Source organism: Notamacropus eugenii, chromosome 1 (assembly GCF_028372415.1).
Source record: "Notamacropus eugenii isolate mMacEug1 chromosome 1, mMacEug1.pri_v2, whole genome shotgun sequence".
Taxonomy (NCBI): Eukaryota; Metazoa; Chordata; class Mammalia; order Diprotodontia; family Macropodidae; genus Notamacropus; species Notamacropus eugenii.
The window spans coordinates 114,767,403-114,784,596 of record NC_092872.1 but is presented as its reverse complement, the minus strand read 5'-3'; the positions used below and the strand labels follow the sequence as shown (position 1 = coordinate 114,784,596).

General features: G+C 36.4%; 1 pseudogene; it reads left to right on the top strand.

Moving 5' to 3' along the window:
- The first annotated feature begins 12,262 nt into the window (after nt 1-12,262).
- On the top strand, nt 12,263-15,390 carry LOC140506105 (perilipin-3-like; annotated as a pseudogene).
- The last annotated feature ends 1,804 nt before the right edge of the window (nt 15,391-17,194 follow it).

Below are 17,194 nucleotides of genomic sequence, written 5' to 3'. Positions count from 1 at the left end.
GGTGAGACCCAGGTCCAAGGTCTGCGACAGTGGCAGCTGGACAGTCTCCCAGGTCTGGTGCACCTAGCCCCTCCCCACTTCCCACAGGGTTGCTCCACTCTGGCTCCACAACCCTTCAGGATAGGTGGATGGGTTCTGTGAACAGGACATTTCTGAGGTGCCCTGATGCCTCCTCTTGTCTGTTAGACTCTGCTGTACTGCAAGCCATCAACTCCCAACCAGGGGTCAGGAAGTGTCCTATGCTCACATCTCACTAGGGAGAGAAATCATAATTTTTAGTAGAACAGTAGTATTTCATCACAATCACATACCAAAACATGTTCAACCATTATGATATACCATTTGTTACAAAGCAGTATCATCAATTATATGTTGTAGCCCAGTTATGCACATCTTGGATCCCTCCATTTCCAACTGGGTCACTTGCAACTTTTATTGTTCACAGGTTCTGACTTTCAACAGTTTATATTATATAGCTTAAGAATTTGTTCCTCGATATCTTCAAAAGCCCATTATGCCAACATAAACCTTCTCCATGAAGATTTGATCTATTCCTGACACTCTTCCCATAATTCTTTTCTTAAAGTTATTTCAGTTTTGTCATGAGACACAATAGGAGTTATGATTTTATAGTGCCAACAGGTGAGTTAATATTTATAGATTATAATAACAGTGAATAATTCTTGGGCTCTCCTTTCCACTACGCTGTCAGTTTCAATTCAAAATCAGAAGGAAAAAGGAAAATGTACATTTTTCTTTATTTCCTGGGTTGCTATATCTAAAAGATTCTTTACCAAGTGGTGAATTTACTGGTGATCTGCTTCTCTTAAGTTATCTCTGCTCCTCCTCAGAGAGAAAAAAATGTATTTGATTATTTTCCACCATGTTACAACGTGTCAGAGAGTGCACTCTACTCTTTTGACTTTAGAGAAATGTGGGTCATCACTGTACCAGAATGACACCTTGGAATAGGGAATTTAACCAAAGTAAGAGCATTACTGAGTTGTTAGGATGTACTGCATTTGAACACACTTCATTTACCTTTAGGAAATTCAGAGTTGCAAAGATTGTATCTGACAAAGATGAATTGAAATAATTAAGAGTAATAGTTAAATTTCATGATTTCATGACACCTAATGCCATAGCAATAAATTCGTAAGAAATTATCAGCTGATTTGCAAAAAAGAATTGGATGGAAAATCAGTAATAGTGATAATACCTACTATACTAATACAATAAAGATAAAGAAATAGAGAGGATTTAGAGTGTGAAGGTACAGAATTTTGATGGTCATATAATAGGATATGGATGGGAAAATAAGACGTATTTTTAAAAGTCTATGTTCTCAGCACAAAGAATTATAGATAAATTTAAAAGAGAAACATTTAAAATACTTTTTCAGACCATAATGCAAAAAAAATTTGCCAAGTAAAAATTATTAAAATATGCATGCACACTATAATGATTAGTTGAATAATACCTGGAGCAAAACAAAACTGTAAAATATTATTAGATTGCACTTACTAGTTAAGTAACAGATAATATAAGTACATTAAATTAAAGTTTATGTATTATAAGCAAAGTAGTACTCAGAAGCATTTTTCATCCCTTAATGATTTAAACAGTAAAAGTGAAAAGGACAGCTACTGAAATTAAAAATGAAGAAATTTGTACACCAAAGTTAGAGCAAAGAAAGCAATATAGTAGAAGGAAAAAACAATTGAAAATGAGTTCTAGCCAAAGTGATTTTTAGCTGTTAGCCTTACTTGGAATTCCATTTCCTGCTTCTAATCGTTCCCACACAATATGTTTCATTCCTGTAATGCACTCTGACATCATTTTTGCCTTTCAACACCTTACTTTATAATTTTTAGATTCAGCTGTGGATTAGTCTTCTCTGTGAAACATTCCTTGACACAGTCAATTGCTAGTATTTGAACTACACTCAAATTACTTGCATTGTTCTTATCTGAATATATTCTGTATCATTTTCAGTAGGACAAACTCCACGAAGGCTAAGAATTATTTTTAATTTTGTTTTTATACCAACATTGCTTTCTACACTAATTTGTCCTTATTGAAAATTTAATACAGTTACATTGAATCATGTTGAATTTAGGGTTAAATGTCCATTAACATTTGAACTTACTGGGAGAGGACTAGAGGAAGTTTAATCAGAGCCAAGATTGAGAATGGGCTGGAGTAGTGAGTTCTATTTGGAGAAGGCAGTCCCAGATGAACTCATATAGGAAAAGAATAATTTCATGAATTCAGATACTATTATAATGAACTGATTCGAATGGTGTTTATACTCCAGTCTAAGGATGATTGATACCTAACAGATGCTGAAAAATTATCAACAAACCATCCCTTCGCAATTTATCCTGTGGTTATCTTATTTCTAATATGTGGAAGTACTATATAACTTTGGAAATGCTTAATGTAATTATCAAAGGAAAAGAACTGCACTGATAAGCAATTCCATGATAGTAAAGAAATATATTCAGTTTACTTGAATCTATTATTTTTTCGTAATGGAATTTTATTTTTTCCCAGTTTTCCAATCTGTTCAACTTTGATCTTTTCATCAGGAAATGACTCCTATTTCATTGAATGTTCATCTTTTCACCTGAAATACTGTACTTGATTTTTCTGAGTAATTGATTCATTGTTGTAGTCCAATCTCTGTTGCCTTCCAGAATATCATTTTCCAAGCCCTCACATCCTTTAATGTAGAAGTTGTTAAGTTCTGTGTTATCAGGACTGTGGCTTTTGGATATTTGAATTGTTTCTTTCTGGCTGCTTGCAGCATTTTCCCTTGAAGTGATAATTTTAGAACTTGGCTACAATATACTTTGAAGTTTTCATTTGGGGAAGTGATCGATCAATACTTGCAATGATTACTTTGCCCTCTGTTTCTAGGATATCAGGGCAGTTTTCCTGGATAATTTGTTGAAAGAAGCTATCCAGACTCTTTTTTGATCATGACCTTCAGTTATTCCAATAATTCTTAAATTATCTCCCCGGATCTATTATCCAGGTTTTTTTTTTTTTCCAGTGATGTAGTTTACATTTTCTTCTATATTTTTTTCATTTTTAAAATTTCATTTAATAATTCTTGATGTCTCATAGAATCATCAGATTTCACATGCACAGTGCTAATTTTTAAGGAATTATTTCTTCTGTTAGCTTTTGTAAATCATTTTCCATTTGGCCAAGTATCCCTCCTTTTTTGTAAATTATTTTCCTTAGTGGTTTTTTCCCACTTAACAGTATTTATTTTGTTTTGACAATTGCAAGCAAAGATACTTTCCAACATTAACTATTATAATACTGAGTTCTAATTTTTTTCTCCCTCCTACTCCTCTCTCCTCGACAAGATAACATACAATCTGGTATAAACATATTACTCATATTTTCATACTAGTCATGTGGACAGGGAAAATCAGAACAAAAGGTAAAACACACATTAAATTAAAAAACAATTTTATGTTTCCATGTGCATTCAGACTCCACATTCTCCGGATGGGGAAACATTTTCAGTCTTTGCTCTTTTGGAATTGTCTTAGATTATTGTATTGCTGAGAAGATCTAAATCTATCAAAGTTGTTTATCACACACTTTTGCTTTCACTGTGGATAGTGTTATTTTGGTTCTGTTCACTTCACTCAGCATCAGTTTCTGTAAGTCTTTCCAGGATTTTCCTGAAATCTGCCTGCTCATCATTTTTTATAAAACAATAGAAATCCATTACATTCACATACTACAATTTATTCAGCCATTCCCCAATTCATGGGTATCCCCTCATTTTTCAATTCTTTGACCCCACAAAAAGTGTTGCTATAAACATTTTTATACAAGTGGGTCCTTTTCTCCTTTTCAATATTTCTTTGGGTTGCAGACCTAGTAGTGGCATTATTGAATCAAAAGGTACATATATATTTTTATAGCCCTTTTGGCATCATTCCAAATTGCTCTCCAGAATGTTTGAATAAATTCACTATTCCACTAACAATGCATCAGTGTTCCAATTTTTCCACATCTTCTCCAACATTTATCATTTTCCTGACTAGTCATGTTAGCCAATGTCATAGGTGTGAGTTGGTACTCAGAGTTATTTGAATTTGCATTTCACCGACCACTAGTGGTTTAGAGCATTTTATATGCTTGCAGATAGCTTCAGTTTCTTCATCTGAAAATAGCCTGTTCATATCTTTTGATCATTTATCAATAGGGAAATGACTTGCATTCTTATTTATTTGACTCAATTCTCTACGTATTTGAGAAGTGAGTTCATTATCAAAGACACTGATAATAAAAAACATTTCCCAGTTTTCTGCTTCCTTTGTATTCTTAGTTGAATTGGTTTTGTTTGTGCAAAAACTTTAACTGAATGTAATCAACATTATCCATTTTGCCTTTCATAAAGTTCTCTATGTCTTGCTTGGTAATAAATCCTTCCCTTCTCCATAGATTGGACAGTTAAACTATTCCTTGCCCTCCTAATTTGTTTATACTTTTTATGTCTATATCAGACACACATTTTGACCTTAGCTTTGTAATGGTGTAAGATGTTGATCTGTGCCTAGTATAGGCCATACAATTTTCCAGTTTTCCAACCAGTTTTTATCACACAATGAGTTCTTATCCCAGAAGCTGGAGTTTTGGGTTAATCAAACAGAGGATTACTATAGTCCTTGACTCTTTTGTCTTGTGTAACTAACCTATTCCAATGATCCACGATTCTAATTCTTAGCCAGTACCAAATAATTTTGATGATTGCTGCTTTATAATACAATTTAAGATCTGGTATGGCTAGGACAATTTTCCTTGCATTTCTTTTAATTAATTCCCTTGATATTTTTTTGTAGTTTTATTGGAATGGCAGCAAATAAGTAAGTTAATTTAAGTAGAATTGTCATTGTATTATATTAGCTATGTTTCCCCATGAGCAACTGATATGTTTCCAGTTATTTAGATCTGACTTTATTTGTGTGTTAAATGTTTTCTAATTGTGTTCATCTAGTTCTTGGGTTTGTCTTGGCAATAGACTCCCAAATACTTTATATTATCTACAGTTTCTTTGAATGAAGTTTCTCCATCTCTTGTTTGTAATATATTGAAATACTGATGATTTATGTGGATTTATTTTGTAACCTTTCACTTTGGTAGAATTGTTAATTATTTCAAATAGCTTTTTATTTGTTTCTCTAGGATTCTCTATGTATGTCATCATATCATCTGCAAAGACAGGTAGCTTTGTTTCTTCATTGTCTATTCCAATTCCTTCAATTTCTTTTTCTTCCCTTTTTAATAAAATTAACATTTACAATACAATATTGAATAACAGTGGTGACAGTGGATATCCTTATTTCACTGCCAATCTCATTGGAAATGCTTCAAACTTATCACAATTATGTAATGCCTGCTGATGGTTTTAGACAGATGCTACTCATCATTTTAAAGAAAACCCCATTATTCATATGGCCTCTAATGTTTTCAACTAGCATGGGTTGCTATATTTAGTCAAAAGCTTTTTCTGTATCTTTTGAGAAAATTGTATGATATCTGTTAATTTTATGATTGATATGGGCAATTATGCTGATAGTTTTCCTAATACATGCATTGTATACAGTCCTGCATTGCTGCTGTACTTCCCACCTGGTCATTGTGTGTAATCCACATAATAAGCTATTATATTCTCTTTTCTAATATTTTCTTTAAAAATTTGCGCCAAGATGGCGGAGTAAGAAGACGCACATACACATAGCTCCGAACCCACAGAACATCTGTAAAAAAGAATGCCCAGCGAATTCTGGAGCAGCAGAGGCCACAGAACCGTGGAGCAGAGGAGATTTCTGTTCCAGAGAGCCCTGCAAACTCCTCGTAAAAGGTCTGTTGAGCTGCGGACGTGGAGCCAAGCACCACCCTGCCGTGGCCTCGCAGCACCAAGAGGAGCAGATCTGAGCGGGCTTCAGGGATGGAATCTCCAGCGGCCACGCGGGTCCATCCACCAACAGGTGAGAGGGGTCGGTGAGAGGGTCTCTTTGGCGGGTCGAGAGGTGAGTGGGGTGCCCCCATAACACAGGCCCCCTAGGGAGGCAGCAGCGGAGGCAGGGGCTGACCAGGGCTCCCCAAGCAGGCAGGAGCCAGGATCCATTGTTGAAGGTCTCTGCAAAAACCTCCTGAGAGAACTGAGCCCGTGAGGAGGCCCTGCACTGACCTGAGCACTTGAACTTAATCTCACACTGAATAGCAGCCCTTCCCCCGCCCAAAGCCCTGAGGCTGGGAAGCAGCATTTGAATCTCAGACCACAAGCGCTGGCAGGATCCAGAGGCGAAGTGGGGGTGAAGAGAATATTCAGAAGTCAAGTCACTGGTTGGGAAAATTCCAAGAAAAGGGAAAAGAAATAAGACTATAGAAGGTTACTTTCTTGGTGAACAGGCATTTGTTCCCTTCCTTTCTGATGAGGAAGAACAATGCTTACCATCAGGGAAAGACACAGAAGTGAAGGCTTCTGTATCCCAGCCAACTCAATGGGTTCAGGCCATGGAAAAGCTCAAAAAGGAATTTGAAAATCAAGTTAGAGAGGTGGAGGAAAAGCTGGGAAGAGAAATGAGAGACATGCAGTCAAAGCATGAACAGCAGGTCAGCACCCTGCTAAAGGAGACCCAAAAAAATGCTGAAGAAAATAACACCTTGAAAAATAGGCTAACTCAATTGGCAAAAGAGGTTCAAAAAGCCAATGAGGAGAAAAATGCTTTCAAAAGCAGAATTAGCCAAATGGAAAAGGAGGTTAAAAAGCTGACTGAAGAAAATACTTCTTTCAAAATTAGAATGGAACAGATGGAGGCTAATGACTTTATGAGAAACCAAGAAATCACAAAACAAAACCAAAAGAATGAAAAAATGGAAGATAATGTGAAATATCTCATTGGAAAAACAACTGACCTGGAAAATAGATCCAAGAGAGACAACTGAAAAATTATGGGACTACCTGAAAGCCTTGATCAAAAAAAGAGCCTAGATATCATCTTTCATGAAATTATCAGGGAAAATTGCCCTGAGATTCTAGAACCAGAGGGCAAAATAAGTATTCAAGGAATCCACCAATCAACGCCTGAAAGAGATCCAAAAAGAGAAACTCTTAGGAACACTGTGGCCAAATTCCAGAGTTCTGTGGTCAAGGAGAAAATATTGCAAGCAGCTAGAAAGAAACAATTCAAGTATTGTGGAAATACAATCAGGATAACGCAAGATCTAGCAGCTTCTACATTAAGGGATTGAAGGGCATGGAATAGGATATTCCAGAAGTCAAAGGAACTAGGACTAAAACCAAGAATCACCTACCCAGCAAAAGTGAGTATAATACTTCAGGGGAAAAAATGGTCTTTCAATGAAATAGATGACTTTCAAGCATTCTTAATGAAAAGACCAGAGCTGAAAAGAAAATTGGAGTTTCAAACACAAGAATGAAGAGCAGCATGAAAAGGTGAACAGCAAAGAGAAGTCATAAGGGACTTACTAAAGTTGAACTGTTTACATTCCTACATGGAAAGACAATATTAGTAACTCTTGAAACATTTCAGTATCTGGGTACTGGGTGGGATTACACACACACACACTTGCACACCCATGCGCACACACACACATAGAGACAGAGTGCACAGAGTGAATTGAAGAGGATAGGATCATATCTTAAAAAAATGAAATCAAGCAGTGAGAGAGAAATATATTAGGAGGAGAAAGGGAGAAATGGAATGGGGCAAATTATCTCTCATAAAAAAGGCAAGCAAAAGACTTATTAGTGGAGGGATAAAGAGGGGAGGTGAGAGAAAAACATGAAGTTTACTCTCATCACATTCCACTAAAGAAAGGAATAAAATGCACACTCATTTTGGTATGAAAACCTATCTTACAATATAGGACAGTGGGGGATAATGGGATAAGCAGGGTGGGGGGGATAATGGAAGGGAGGGCATGGGGAGGATGCAGCAATTTGAGGTCGACACTCATGGGGAGGGACAAGATCAAAAGAGAGAATGGAAGTAATGGGGGACAGGATAGGATGGAGGGAAATATACTTAGTCTGATACAACACGACTATTATGAACGTCATTTGCAAAACTACACAGATTTGTCCTGTATTGAATTGCCTGCCTTCCAAAGGGATGGGGTGGGGAGGGAGGGAGGAACAGAAGTTGGAACTCAAAGTTTTAGGAAAAACTGTCGAGTACTGTTCTTGCCACTAGGAAATAAGAAATACAGGTAAAGGAGTATAGAAAGTTATCTGGCCCTACAGGACAAAAGAGAAGATGGAGACAAGGGCAGAGAGGGATGATAGAAGAGAGAGCAGATTGGTGATAGGGGCAATTAAAATGCTCAGCGTTTTGGGGGGGGAGGGGACAAAAGGGGAGAAAATTTGGAATCCAAAATTTTGTGAAAATGAATGTTAAAAGTTAAAAAAGAAAGAAAGAAAAAATAAAATAAAAAATAAAAAATTAAAAAAAATTGCGTCAGTACATATTAGAAAAAGTGGTCTATAGTTTTCTTTCTTTTTTGGCTCTTCCTAATTTACGTATCAGCACCATATTTCTGTCATAAATTTGATAGGACTCCACTAATTTTTCTGAATGGCTTATTTACTATTGGAATTACTTGATCTTTAAATGTTTGGTAGAATCCATCTGGCTCTGAAGATATTTCCTTGGGGATTTCATTGATGGCTTGTTGAATTTCCTCTTTTTCTAAATTGAGGTTATCAAAGTTATTTCCTTTTCTGGTAATCTAACCAACTTACATCTTTGTAAATATTCATCCACTTCATTTAGATTGTCAGATTTATTGGCATATACGTGGGTAAATAAAGCCCTTTACTATTGTCAAATTTCTTTTCTTTGGTAGTGAATTCCTTTTCATTTTTGATAACAGTAACTTAGTTTTCTTTTTCTTTTTTAAATCAAATTAACCAAAAGTTGAATTATCTTACTGTTTCTCCCACTATAAAACCAGTACTTGGTTTTATTTATTAATTTTGTAGTTTGTGAGCTTCTTTTTTACTTTCTAATTAATCTTGCCTTTGATTTTCAGAATTTCTAATTTTTCCTTTAATTGGGAATTTTAAATTTGCTCTTTTTGACCTTTTTTAGTTGTATGATCCATTCACTGATTTCCTCTTTCCCTATTTTATTCATGTAAGCATTTAGAGGTATACAATTTTGCCTAAGAACTGCTTTGACTGCATCCCATAAGTTTGAGTATGTAGTTTCTTCATTGTCATTCTAATTGGTGAAATAATTGATTGTTTCTGTGATTTGTTGTTTGACCCATTCATTCTTTAAATTTTCATTATTTAGTTTCCAATTAATTTTTAGTCTATCATTCCATGACACTTCATTGCATATAATTTTTATTGCATCATGACCTCAAAAGAATGAGTGCATTATTTTTGCCTTTCTGCACTGGAGTATGAGATTTTTTGCCCGTGTATATATTCAGCTTCTGTGTAGGTGACTTGTACCCCTGAGAAAAAGGCATATTATTTTTTTCTCCAGAGTTCTACTATGTATAAGTTTTCTAAAATTCCATTAATCTCCTTAACTTCTTTCTTTTTTGTTGCGTGGTTAGATTTATCTAGTTCCAAGACGGGGAGGTTGAGATTCCCCACTACGATAGTTTTGCTGTCAGTTTCTTCCTGTAATTCCCTTACAATCTCCTCTAAGAATTGTGGTTGCCATACCACTTGGTGCATATAGGTTTAGTAATGATATTATTTCATTGTCTATCTTACTTTTCAACAAGATGCAATTTCATTCATCGTGTCTTTTAATTACATTTATTTTTGATTTTTCTGAGTTAGGGATTGCTATCCATCCCTGTTCTTTTTATTTAAGATGAAACATAACATATTCTGTTCCATCCTTTTACCTTTATTCTATGTGCTTCTCTTTACTTCAAATGTGTTTCTGGTAAACAACATATTATAGGACTCTGTTTGGGTTTGTTTTTTTTGTTTTTTGTTTTTTTTTTAGCCACTCTGCAATTCACTTCTGTTTTATGGTAGAGTTTATCCAACTCACATTCAGTTATGATTACCAACTCTGTATTTCCCTTCATCCTATTCCCCCCTTTATACCTTTCCCTCTCCTTTCACCCTGTCTCTCCTCACCTGAGTTTTACTTCTGACCACTACTTCCTTCAATTTGCCCTCCCTTCTATGTGTTTCCCATTTTCCCCTTTCCCTTCTTATTTCCGTAAAGAGTAAGAGAAATTTCTATACTTAACTGAGTGTGTGTGTGTTATTCTCTCTTTGAGACAAATCTAATAAGGGTATGGCTTAAACAATGCTCAGGCCTCCCCTCTTTCCGTCCATTATAATATGTCTTTTGTTCTTCTTTAAGTGACATAGTTTGATCTATTCTGACTCTCCCTTTCCTGTTCTCCCACTACTATCCTTTTTCACCCCTTAATTTTTTATATCATCATATCAAAATCAACTAATACCCCTATACTCTTATTAACTGCCCTGATATAGGTGCAGTTTTCAAAAAAATATATAAGTATCATCTTCCAATGTAGGGAAACAGTTTAGATTTTATTGAATAACACTTTTTACCCCCTTTACTGTTTGCTTTTTTTTGAAGCTTCTCTTCAATCTTGTATTTGGTGATAGAAGTTTTGTTGTTGTTGTTGTTGTTCATCTCTTTTCTTTTTATCAGGAGAGTTTGAAAGTTCCTTATTTCATTGATTGTCATGTTTTTCCCTAAAAGATTTTCCTTGGTATTTCTGGGTAGTTGATTCTTTGCTGTAATCCAAGCTCCCATGCCTTCCAGAGTATCTTATTTCAAGTCCTTTGATCTTTTAATGCCAAAGCTGCCAAATTTCTGTGAAATCTTATTTCACCTTCTGGTTCTATGACACCTGAGTAGTTTTCTTTGAGAATTTCTTGAAAGATGAAGTCTAGTTTTTTTGTTGTTCTTGTTCATGGCCTTCAGGTAACCTGATAATTCTTAAGCTATCTCTCCTGGATCAATATACCAAATTTCAATGGCATTTTAGATTTTCTTTTGTTTTGTTATTGCTTTGATGTTGATTCTTAATGTGTCATAGAGTCATTATCTTCAACTTCCCCAAAACTAATTGAAAGGAATTATTTTCTTCATTTACCTTTGTACCTCCTTTTACATTTGACCCATTCTACATTTAAAGACGTTGTTTTCTTTTTTCACTTGGCCAATTATATTTAAGAAGTTGTTTTCTTCATTCAATTGTTGTCTTTCTTTTTTAAGTTGTGTACTTTTTTTCATAATTCTTCTGCATATCTCTCATTTCTTCTCCCACTTTTTCTTCTACCTCACTTACTTGACCTTTAATATCATTTCTGAACTCTTCCAAGAGGATTTTTTTGAGCTTGAGGCCAAATCATATTCCCTTTTGAAGTTTCACACGTAGTTAATGTGACATGGTGTACTGCCAATGCAATATTCACAGCATCCACATGGCCATGAGTATCCCAGCACAACTCTGAATCACAAAATACCACAGACTCTCCTCATAGAAAGCAGAACCAAAACATTTCTTCAACGGGAAAGTCAAATCCATCACAGTAACAAAATATACACAATAATAATGGCGACAACAGCACCATCCCCAAGTCTTCCCCCTGATAGGCTTCCCACAAACCAAGTCCATTAAACAAATCACAAGCAGGCTCTCTTAAACAAAATCACAGTCACAAAATCACTCCTCTTAGCCAGAAGCCTGCTTTCTTTCTAGCTCTAGCTACTACTCTCTCGCTAATCTCCTCTCAGCTATGCTCTAGTTCCACCTCTTCCTATTCCACCTCTTCAGCAAACTCCTCCCACCACAGGCTACTCAGTCTTCCATGTGACCCAGGCAGAGTACATGGGACTATTAAGGAATATGAAAGATTTCCCCATTTGAAATTATCATTACACATTGTTGTCTTCTTCTGAGTTTGGGTTTTTATCTCCCCTCTTGTCATAGCAGCTTTCTATGGTCAATTTCTAATAATAGTTTTCTTTTCTATTTCTTATTCATTAATCTTTATGACTTTTAAAGTTGAACTCTGCTCTTGGAGCACAAGGGGCATTCTTCCATCTTATGTTTTGGGGCAGAGCCTGGTCAGTTGCTTTACATGTTGGGGTCTCATGTATTTCCAACTTACCCACTGCACTGGGGGTGGCCCAGCCTAATTTTCCTGTTATGTTGGGGTTCTCAGGCTTGCAATTTGTCTTGTACAATGGTGCTGGTGAACTCTCTGCTGATCCAGGAACAAGAGTCCTTGTTTGCTGATCTGTACTGTGGCTAAGAATGTCTCACTAATTTGTCCAGATATACTCTGTGTTGGTCTGTGCTCTTATTTTCCTCAAGTGAGACAGTACTTTCCTACAATCCTTCTAAGTCATCTTAAGCCAAAATATTGTTTCACTCTGTATTTTTGCTTGTTCTGCTACTTCAGAATCTGTTTAGAAGTTTCATTTAATGTTTTCCAGCAAAACAGGGGAGAGTTCAGGCAACTTCCTGACTTCTTTCTGCCATATTGACTCCACCCCTCCAAGTTCAGTTCAATTTAACAAATATTCCTTAAATATTCAGTATTAGTAAGGTTCTATATTAGTCTTTAGAGAATATGAAAATAGTTTGGAGAGAAATCCCACTCCCTCTACCAGATTTCTGCATTTTTAGTTAACAAGTAGAGTCAGTAAATTAGCAGTAAGCATTTATCAATCATCTACTATATGCCAAGTCATATTACTAAGCAGTGGTGGTGTAAATACAAGGGAAAAAATTAAATCTGATCCCTGTCGTCTAGGGATTTGTAAAATTAAGACAACATACAAAAGAAAGTTTTTAAAAATGGGGAGTGAATGAAGAAAGGCACTAATTTGGGGACATGTTGAAGTCAGAATTATTCCCACAGTAATGAAGTCACAAGAGAAATGAAGAAATGTTCTGAGCTGAGTTTCCTTCTCAAATAAAAGTTTTGAAGTTCCTAACAGCACCCTTTAATCAGGTCAGAAGGTATTGATGAGTTGAAGTACCAAGGCTAATAGGATCTTTCAGGATGATGGAGATTTTCACAATAATGAACTTTCTGGGACAGGGTGGATAAGTCAGAAGTATTCCAGAATAGTGTAGGCAGGTGAGAAATATGGAACTAGGGTTGGCTGAACTGTCAATCATCCACAAAGTTCATAGATCAACTAAGCACAATAATTAAATTTATTCGTCCATTCCCTATTTTTCCATGCAGAGAACTGCGCTTGCAACCTCATTCCAATGTTGGAACATGGTTTTTCCTTTCAGTCAAATTCAGTCTCTGTAAGGGGTCTGCAAAATTTTTAAAGCTCAACACTGCAAATTGTTAGTGCTTACACAAAGGAAAGGGAAATAACAATGTTTTTACTTTGTTCAATTGAAAGCTGTTATTCTCATCAACTTGGAATGTATTTCTAAGAGTAACTTCAAATACATATTCCAAGCTTGTATAGTCCATCATCCCAAGTTGTGTTAACAACTTCAAGCCACCAGATTAGTTTTCATTCATCTGATCTTTCATTACTTCAAGGAACATTCTCTCCCTTGTCTTCTGTTAACAAAAAGTGTAAACAAAAGACATAGAACTTTCTGTTTCTGTTGGCCAACAGGGTGAAATCTAAATAAAAGACCACAGAAAAGGCACAAACAAGCCCCTACTCTTAGCTGACTAGTAGAGGGAAAATTATCTTTGCTAGGAGGTAGATAAAAGGTCCCTTAGTCTATACCATCTCTTGGAGCCTCACATCTGTGGATTCCTGGCACTGTTTCTTCCATTATATTGTATTATAAGATCAGTCTAGATCTTCTAATAAGCTATCTTTGGTAATCTTTTCTGGGTATCTGGTTCTGGTGTCTCGAGCACCCCTTATCTTCAATAGAAAAATCCTTTTTCCAAAAATTGGGGGTAGGTGAGGTTGGAACTTAGACTCATTCAAGTTGTCTGACTCATCCCCTAAATCTCCCTACCTTAAAAATAAGTTACTCTTGTAAAATAATGGCAATTATGGAACACTATTGATACAATTTGGTCCTAAATCGACTTGTCTAGCCTTCCATAATATTTATTATTGTTTTTCTTCTTTTTCTTTTCTTAAAATTTATTCATTTTTTTGAGACACTTTCACAAGATTTTGAGTTCCAAATTTACTTCCTCTGCCCACCCCAAACATTCTGATTACCATTTCGCCAAATCTGCCCTCCCTTCAATCACACCCCTCCCTTATCTTATCCCCATCCCCTCTATTTTCTTGTTGGGCAAGATAGGTTTCTATACCCCATTTCCAGAATATCTGATTTCCCAGTTGCATGTAAAAACAACTTTCAACATTTCTTTTTAAAAACTTGAATTCAGGCTCCTCCTGAATCCAGCTTTTACTGGTGAGGGGACCACTCACTTCTCAGAGAGAACTGAATAAAGGAACTACATTCATATAAAGAGATGGAGGTTCAACCATTGCAAGAAACAGATTCGTAAATCCACGCCTGTAGTGGTGACTCAGGCAAGCAAGATAGCACAAGTGTCAATAGTGTTATCACAAGATCTGTGTCTCATGAAGAGAAAATCTTGTCTGAAATCCAAGAGGAGAAACAAACACTAGAAGAATTAAAGCTTCATGTGGGCAAATGCCTCCCAATCTCTCTGGACATGGCTAATAGGAGGAAGACGGAGATTCTTTTAAAGAAAACTTTTCAAGAGACAAAGGCTATTTCACGTCACTACGTTCTCTGCCAAGCAACCTCCAGGCATATAAGAATACTGTGGAAAGTATCAGAGGTGTCAAAAACAACATCAGAAAACTCTTGTACCAGCTCTATGAAGTGATTGAATTGATTTATCAATGCAAGCAAAATTCTGAAGATCGGCAGAATTACCATAAGGTCCTACTTGTGATGTGGATCAAGTGGAGTAAGAACCAGTCTGAAAATGTGGATGGTGAATCATAGCTCCTGGAAGCCCTGACTCTGGACTTGTCCCGTAGCATTGCCCTGAAATTATAGTTGGCTTTCATGGACCTCATGCCTAAAGTCCAAAGTCTCCCAAGCAGCCTCCAAGACAACCTCCAACAGGCTTGTTATGGCATGCAGGAGCTTCATTCTATCTTTTCCATAAGTGGTGGTTTTCAAGATCTAGACAAGCATCATTTGACCCAGAGCCAGTTTAAGCTGACCCAAGCCCAGGGAAGTTTCTTAGAAGATCGTATTCCTTCAGATTGGATTGTGGAACCACTTTCCCCTCTTGAATATTCCTTCCCAGAGGGAATAGCACTCCTTAAAGAAAATAAGATTTTGAATTGTGATATGGAAGATGGCAAAGAAGTATTGTGTTAGTTTATAGTTCGCCACTATACTCTAATACTTTTCAAATTGTGATAATAAATTTGCATTGAAAATTTAAAAAAAAATTGAGTTCCACCTTCTCTACCTTTCTTCCTTCCCACTCATGACCTCTGAGAAGGCAAGAAATTCAATACAGCTTATAAATGTGTAATTATGCAAAACACTTCCATGGTAGTCATATTGTGAGAAACTAACTATATTTCCTTCCATTCTATCCTGTCGCTCATTTATCCTATTCTCTCTTTTGATTCTATCCGTCCTCAAAAGTGTTTACTTCTAATTACCCTCTTCTCCCATTTGCCCTCCCTTCTTTCATCCCCCTAATCCCGTTTCTTCCTTTCCACCCTAGTTTCCAATAGTGTAAGAGATTTTTATACCAAATTGAGTGTGGATGTTATTCCCTTCTTAAGCCAAATGCGATGAGACTAAGTTTCACTCTTTTACTCTTACCTTCCCCCTCTTCTCCTCCACTGAAAAGTACTTTTTCTTACCTCTTTTATGTAAGATGATTTGCCCCATTTCATTTCTCCCTTTCTCCTCCCAATATATTCTTGTCTCACCCCTAATTTTATTTTTCTAGGTATCATCCCTACCTATTCAACTCACTCTGTGCCCTTTTCTATATCTATACAATCCTTCCAACTATCCTAACACTGAGAAAAATCTCAAGAGTTACAAATATGATCTTTTCATAAGGAATGTAAATAGTTCAACTTTAGTAAGTCCCTTAGGATTTCTCTTTCCTGTTTACCTTTTCATGCTTCTCTTCTTTCTTGAGATTGAAAGTCAAACTTCCTATTCAGCTCTGATCTTTTCGTCAAGAATGCTTGAAAGTCCTCTATGTCATTGAATGACCATTTTTTCCCCTGAAGTATTATACTCAGTTTTGCTGGGTAGGTGATTTTTGGCTTTAATACCATCTTTTTTCACCTCAGTGAGCTTTCGCATCTTCATTTCCATCTAGCCAGTTTTGTTTTTTAGGGCATTCTTCTCCTCATTGGTTTTTTGGATCTCTTTTATCATTTGGGTTAATCTATTTTTAAAAGTGATATTTTCTTCATCATTTTTGGGGTCTTCTTTAGCAAGCATTTGACTCATTTTTCATGATTTTCTTGCGTCACTCTCATTTCTCTTCCCAATTTTTGCTCTACTTCTCTTACTTGATTTTCAAAATCTTTTTTGAGCTCTTCCATGGCTTGAGACCAATTCATATTTTTTTGAAGGCTTTGGATGGAGAAAATTTGACTTTGTTTTCTTCTGTTTGCATGCTTTGGTCTTCCTCGTTATCGAAGTAAGATTCTATAGTCTGACTCTTTTTCTGAGTTTTGCTCATTTGCCCAGTTACTTTTTGAATTCCTTGAAAAGGTAGTTCTCTGCTTTCAGTGGGGTAGGGGTGTACTGTCAGTCACTCAATACCCCCACAGTGTGCCAAGATCTCCAGAAAGAGTTGATGCTGCCCCTGCCTCTGCTGCTGCTGTCATGGGCTCCTCTGTGAACTTCTCTGTTGTCTCCTCTATCCCCTCCACCACCCTGGGGCTGGGGTCCAACTGCTCTACTCCGTAACACAGGTTCCACAGGTTTTTTCCATTGACCTTCCAAATTGTGCTCAGTGTTTTGGGGTCATGATATCTGGGAACCACCAGACATTCAGTCCCCCCCCAACACCTGCTCAGGTCCCATCTGTCCCGGTGTGGCACACACTGGACTGTGCTCTGCTCTCAGAGTGGTGTAATAGATACTTCCCAGAAAAGTTTCAGGCTGTCTTGGGAATGTCCAGAATTTATTTAGTCATTTT